Genomic DNA, 7,309 nt, shown 5'->3' on the forward strand with positions numbered 1-7,309 from the left:
GATTGTGTTACATTTGAGCTCAAATGTGAACACGACTCAACACTACATGAATCTCCACCCCAAAAACAAAAAAAACATCTGACCTCATGTTGACCATCCTTCTGTTTTCTTACAGACAAAGTATCCAAACCCAACATATCCTGTGAGATGAGCGACACAAAGCAGGCGACACTTGTGTGCTCAACAGAGTCCAAACATCCTCATTTATTAAAGTTTAAGTGGAGCTCAGCAGGAAAGGAGCAGGCTGGACCAAATTTAACAATAACTGATGATCAAGTTTATCGTTGTGATGTCAGCAACCCTCTGACCAATGAAACGGCTTCTTTCTCTGCTAAGAACTGCTTCCTGGGTAATTATAATCAATAATGACGGCTATGAAATGGTGGTTGTAAATATTACAATTTTATTTTGGATATAATGTACAAACCCCAAAACCAGTGAAGTTGCCACGTTGTGTAAGTCGTGAATAAAAACAGAATACAATGATTTGCAAATCCTTTTCAACTTATATTCATTTGAACAGACTGCAAAGACAAGATACTTAACGTTCGAACTAGAAAACTTTATTTTTTGAAGAATTTGATGCCTGCAACATGCTTCAAAAAAGCTGGCACAAGTGGCAAAAACGACTGAGAAAGTTGAGGAATGTTCATCAAACACTTATTTGGAACATCCCACAGGTAAACAGGCTAATTGGGAACACTCAGTCATTCACAAACAAGGATGGGACGAGGGTCACCACTTTGTGAACAAATGCATGAGCAAATTGTCAAACAGTTTAAGAACAACATTTCTCAACAAGCTATTGCAAGGAATTTGGGGATTTCATCATTCTAAAGCCTTTGACCTATTCAGTGGCCTAGTGGTTAGAGTGTCTGCCCTGAGATCGCTAGGTTGTGAGTTCAAACCCCGGCCGAATCATACCAAAGACTATAAAAATGGGACCCATTACCTCCCTGCTTGGCACTCACCATCAAGGGTTGGAAGTGGGGTTGAAATCACCAAAAAGGATTCCTGGGCGCGTCCACCGCTGCTGCTCACTGCTCCCCTCACCTCCCAGGGGGTGAAATCCCCAAAAATGATTCCCGGGCGCGTCCACCGCTGCTGCTCACTGCTCCCCTCACCTCCCAGGGGGTGATCAAGGGTGATGGGTCAAATGCAGAGAATAATTTTGCCACACCTAGTGTGTGTGTGACAATCATTGGTACTTTAACTTTAATATCATCAAAAGATTCAGAGAATCTAGAGAAATCACTGCAGGTAACATTGAATGCCTGTGACCTTGGATCCCTCAGGCGGTACTGCATCAAGAAGCAACATCAGTGTGTAAAGGATATCACCACATGGGCTCAGGAACACTTCATAAAACCACTGTCAGTAACTACAGTTTGTCGCTACATCTGTAAGTGCAAGTTAAAACTCTACTATGCAAAGCAAAAGCCATTTATCAACAACACCCAGAAACGGCACCGGCTTCACTGTGATGGTGTGGGGGGTGTATTAGTGCCCAAGACATGGGTAACTTACACAACTGTGAAGGTGCCATTAATGCTGAAAGGTACATACAGGTTTTGGAGCAACATATGTTGCCATCCAAGCAACGTTATCAAATCAAATCAAATCAACTTTATTCATCATAGACGCCCCTGCTTATTTCAGCAAGACAATGCCAAGCCACGTGTTACAACAGCATGGCTTCATAGTAAAAGAGTGCGGGTACTAGACTGGCCTGCTTGTAGTCCAGACCTGTCTCCCATTGAAAATGTGTGGCGCATTATGAAGCCTAAAATACCACAACGGAGACCCCCGGACTGTTGAACAACTTAAGCTGTACATCAAGCAAGAATGGGAAAGAATTCCACCTGAAAAGCTTCAAAAATTGGTCTCCTCTGTTCCCAAACGTTTACTGAGTGTTGTTAAAAGGAAAGGCCATGTAACACAGTGGTAAAAATGCCCCTGTGTCAACTTTTTTGCAATGTGTTGCTGCCATTAAATTCTAAGTTAATGATTATTTGCAAAAATAAGACAAGTTTCTCATATCTTGTCTTTGCAGTCTATTCAATTGAATATAAGTTGAAAAGTATTTGCAAATCATTGTATTCTGTTTTTATTTACCATTTACACCACGTGCTAACTTCACTGGTTTGGGGTTTTGTACTTTGAAAAGTTTATTTGAGTTTGACTTTTGTTTTTCTGTGCAGGTAAAAGATCAGATGATCATTGGCTTATCATATTAGTCTGTATCTTCAGTCTGGTCATCATCGTGTGTCATGTTTTATACATAACACGTCAACATCTAAGAGGTACAGAAGCTCAACATGACAAATGACATTTAATTAATCAAAGTTTACATATATAGCCCTAAATCACAAATGTCTCAAAGGGCTGCACAACCCACAACGACATTCACGGCTCAGATCCCACATCAGGGGGAAAAAAACTCAACCCAATGGGAACAAAGCAAAAACTTGGAAAGGACCGCAGATGTGCCGGCTAGAGTATTTTGTCAAAGGCTAGAGTATACAAATGAGTTTTAAGATGGGACTTGAAAAATGCTTCTCCTGAGGTATCATCTCTAACTGTACGATGTACTCTTTCATCCCATGGAGAGAATTAAACTGTTGATGATAAATTAATATCATGTACATTCAAAAATATTTACAACTAATACTTTTTATGTGCACAAACTGTAAAACCACATCACGCTTTATTCCTGTTTTTTTTCATGTCATTATATATTAATTTATTAATTTTCTCTTTGATCTTGCAGCATGTTGTGATAAATATATTACGAACAGAAGACCAAGTGCAGTAAGAGGTATGATCCTTAATTTAAAGCTAGATGTAATGTTTTCATTGTCACTTAATTACAATCAGCAAGTTATCATATTAGTTATGCATTTATGGTTATTTATTTAAATGTAATTAATACCTTGTTGGGATGTTAGTTTCCTTACCTCACTAAGGTGATTGGAATGTAATTATATTTGTGTTGTTGTTTCAGTGTCCAGAGAACGTGATGAAAACACATCCTTCTTAGACCAAGTACTCACTCTTCAACTCAATCAGAATAACATAAATGAAAAGTGGAACTCAGGTGAGCTAAGTTGTTCCACTTTTTGTTATATTCATTTTCTTACTGTTTCAGAATGTTTTACATTATTACCTTTTTTGGTTTTAGGATTGAACGTGTCGACTGAGGATGAGGAGATGGATTCAGAAGAAGCCATGCGACTCACTGTTTCTGTTCATACACTTCATTCCTCTTCAACACACTTAAAAACTATCACTGAACTTTCAGATACCAGCAATGATCAGCAAGTTCATCTGAAAAATTCGGAGGAAAATGTGAAAAAAGATGACTTCCTGAGTGGAGCGACACTCAGTCATTGGGGAAAAATTAGAAGACGAAGCAAGAGTTGGACAGGAACCTTTTCTACATATGACAGAAATGTACATACCAAAAAGGAGGACAATGTCAGGGAGGGAATAATGACAAATTCTCTAAAGTCAATTCCTTTTATCAAAGATTTTAAAAAAGAGTAACGGAAGCCATATATGTTAAAAGGCCATCTTGAAACAAAAATGGAGGTCAGCAACATGACCTGTCATCAACTCCATCCATCCATCCAATTTCTACCGCTTGTCCCTTTCTTAGCTACATTCAGGCAGAAGGCGGTGTACACCCTGGACAAGTCGCCACCTCATCGCAGGGCCAACACAGATAGACAGACAACATTCACACTCACATTCACACACTAGGGCCAATTTAGTGTTGCCAATCAACCTATCCCCAGGTGCATGTCTTTGGAGGTGGGAGGAAGCCGGAGTACCCGGAGGGAACCCACGCAGTCACGGGGAGAACATGCAAACTCCACGCAGAAAGATCCCGAGCCTGGGATTGAACTCAGGACCTTCGTATTGTGAGGCACATGCACTAACCCCTGTTCCACCGTGCATCAACTTTCACTATTCTAACATCTCTCCCCAGAAGAATTGGCCATTTTCCACGAGGAACTTTTTCAGGAACTTTCCCACTTATCCGAGTAAATAAAGTGTAGTAAGAAACCCCGTTTCCATACGAGTTGGGAAATTGTGTTAGATGTAAATATAAACCGAATACAATGATTTGCAAATCATTTTCAACCCATATTCAGTTGAATATGCTACAAAGACAACATATTTGATGTTCAAACTGATAAACCTTTTTTTTTTTTTGCAAATAATCATTAACTTTAGAATTTGATGCCAGCAACACGTGACAAAGAAGTTGGGAAAGGTGGCAATAAATACTGATAAAGTTGAGGAATGCTCATCAAACACTTATTTGGAACTTACCACAGGTGTGCAGGCTAATTGGGAACAGGTGGGTGCCATGATTGGGTATAAAAGTAGATTCCATGAAATGCTCAGTCATTCACAAACAAGGATGGGGCGAGGGTCACCACTTGCGTGAGCAAATTGTTGAACAGTTTAAGAAAAACCTTTCTCAACCAGCTATTGCAAGGAATTTAGGGATTTCACCATCTACGGTCCATAATATCATCAAAGAGTTCAGAGAATCTGGAGAAATCACTGCACGTAAGCAGCTAAGCCCGTGACCTTCGATCCCTCAGGCTGTACTGCATCAACAAGCGACATCAGTGTGTAAAGGATATCACCACATGGGCTCAGGAACACTTCAGAAACCCACTGTCAGTAACTACAGTTGGTCGCTATATCTGTAAGTGCAAGTTAAAACTCTCCTATGCAAAGCGAAAACCGTTTATCAACAACACCCAGAAACGCCGTCGGCTTCGCTGGGCCTGAGCTCATCTAAGATGGACTGATACAAAGTGGAAAAGTGTTCTAACGAGTCCACATTTCAAATTGTTTTTGGAAACTGTGGACGTCGTGTCCTCCCGACCAAAGAGGAAAAGAACCATCCGGATTGTTATAGGCGCAAAGTTGAAAAGCCAGCATCTGTGATGGTATGGGGGTGTATTAGTGCCCAAGACATGGGTAACTTACACATCTGTGAAGGCGCCATTAATGCTGAAAGGTACATACAGGTTTTGGAGCAACGTATGTTGCCACCCAAGCAACGTTATCATGGACGCCCCTGCTTATTTCAGCAAGACAATGCCAAGCCACGTGTTACATCAACGTGGCGTCATGGTAAAAGAGTGCGGGTACTAGACTGGCCTGCCTGTAGTCCAGACCTGTCTCCCATTGAAAATGTGTGGCGCATTATGAAGCCTAAAATACCACAACGGAGACCCCCGGACTGTTGAACAACTTAAGCTGTACATCAAGCAAGAATGGGAAAGAATTCCACCTGAGAAGCTTAAAAAATGTGTCTCCTCAGTTCCCAAACGTTTACTGAGTGTTGTTAAAAGGAAAGGCCATGTAACACAGTGGTGAACATGCCCTTTCCCACCTACTTTGGCACGTGTTGCAGCCATGAAATTCTAAGTTAACTATTATTTGCAAAAAAAAAAAAAGTTTATGAGTTTGAACATCAAATATGTTGTCTTTGTAGCATATTCAATTGAATATGGGTTGATAAGGATTTGCAAATCATTGTATTCCGTTTATATTTACATCTAACACAATTTCCCAACTCATATGGAAACGGGGTTTGTAAATGAATGAATGAATGATGGAATCTCACTTCTCTGTGAAGCACTTTGAGTGTCTAGAAACACGCTACTGTATATACATCTGTTCCATTAATAAAGCTGATTTAACTGATGTTGTATACTTTTACTATTTACATTAAATATCCACTAAATGTAATATAAATATATCATCTCAGATTATATTTGTAATTTAAGAGCCAGGACTATTTCCTGAGCTGTGTCACATATATTTAATTTGAATGCCATTACATGTGTCATGCTGTAGATTTCAGTGCTTGTTTATTAAGTTTCTATTAGAAATATGATGTGCAGTATTATATACATAAACATGACAGGCCATGTACATTTGTAATGTAATCAAATAAACTGATGTCTGACACTCATCAATCCTGAAGGATATTTTTTGGGAAAAAATTACTGTAAGAATAGTATGACCCATGACTGCTGTGCCAGGTCCACTACTAACCACATTGTGAAGTGTGCGGACGACACGACAGTGGTGGGCTTCATCCGTGACAACGACGACATGGACTACAGGGAGGAGGTGAACCATCTGGTTGACTGGTGCAGAACCAACAACCTGGTCCTGAACGTCGACAAGACCAAGGAGATCATCGTCGACTTTAGGAGGCACCAGTCCAGCCACACTCCACTCTTCATCAACGGCACAGCAGTGGAGATCGTAAGCAGCACCAAGTTCCTGGAGGTGCAGATAACTGACAATATAACCTGGTCCCTACACACCGGAGCTCTTGTAAAAAGAGCTCAGCAGCGCATGCACTTTTTGCGTCGGATGAAAAGAGCACAGCACCCTCCCCCCATTCTCACCACATTCTACAGAGGCACTATAGAGAGCCTGCTGACCAACTGCATCTCTGTCTGGACTGGAGCCTGCAATGCCTCAGACTGGAAGTCTCTACAGAGAGTGGTGAGGACCGTGGAAAAGATCATCAGGACTCCCCTTCCAGGAAAATCCAAGAAATCGCAAAAAGCCGCTGCCTGACCAGGGCTCAGAAAATCTGCAGAGAGTCCTCCCACTCCCACCTAGGACTGTTTTCTGTCTTTCTGTTACAGAACCTCCAGGTTCTGTAACAACTTCTTCCCTCAGGCCATAAGACTCTTGAACGCATCATAATAATCCCCTCAATTCCCCCCAAAAATGGATTAACTGGCTGGAATATAAAGACAATATAACATACCCCCATAAACATGAACGCATATGCAAAAGTGCAATATATTTATCTGTACAGTAATCTATTTATATATGCACCTTATTGCTCTTTTATCCTGCACTACCACGAGCTAATGCAACAAAATGTTGTTCTTATCTGTAATGTAAAGTTCAAATTTGAATGACAATAAAAGGAAGTCTAAGTCTAAGTATTTTGCCAGTAGGGGGCAGTGTTTATACATTCAAATACTGCATGGAGGTTCCTCTCTATAAATGTCAAAACACAAAAAGTTGACATCAAGTGGAGAAAAGTATTAAGTTCCTACACATTTAATGATTTTGCTAATGTAGAAAATCAATGCAAACTTTCACTTTCACTTCTTTGTTGACAGCTTTAAAAGGTTTAATCTGTGTTTGTCTTTCAAGAAAAAGATGTAGTTAGCATCAAATAGTCTGAAGTAAATGTAAGATTGCTGTGAGATGGACAGTGACTCAGCATTATTTCCTAATGGACTAC

At 40.3% G+C, this 7,309-nt stretch overlaps 1 long non-coding RNA gene across 1 annotated transcript; it reads left to right on the forward strand.

Moving 5' to 3' along the window:
- The first annotated feature begins 250 nt into the window (after positions 1 to 250).
- On the forward strand, positions 251 to 4,113 carry LOC133608275 (uncharacterized). The gene is made up of 4 exons (XR_009815547.2): positions 251 to 349; positions 2,202 to 2,303; positions 3,005 to 3,097; positions 3,182 to 4,113. It is a non-coding gene; the product is annotated as an uncharacterized lncRNA (long non-coding RNA).
- The last annotated feature ends 3,196 nt before the right edge of the window (positions 4,114 to 7,309 follow it).

The sequence above is a fragment of the Nerophis lumbriciformis genome, linkage group LG06 (genome assembly GCF_033978685.3).
Source record: "Nerophis lumbriciformis linkage group LG06, RoL_Nlum_v2.1, whole genome shotgun sequence".
NCBI lineage: Eukaryota > Metazoa > Chordata > Actinopteri > Syngnathiformes > Syngnathidae > Nerophis > Nerophis lumbriciformis.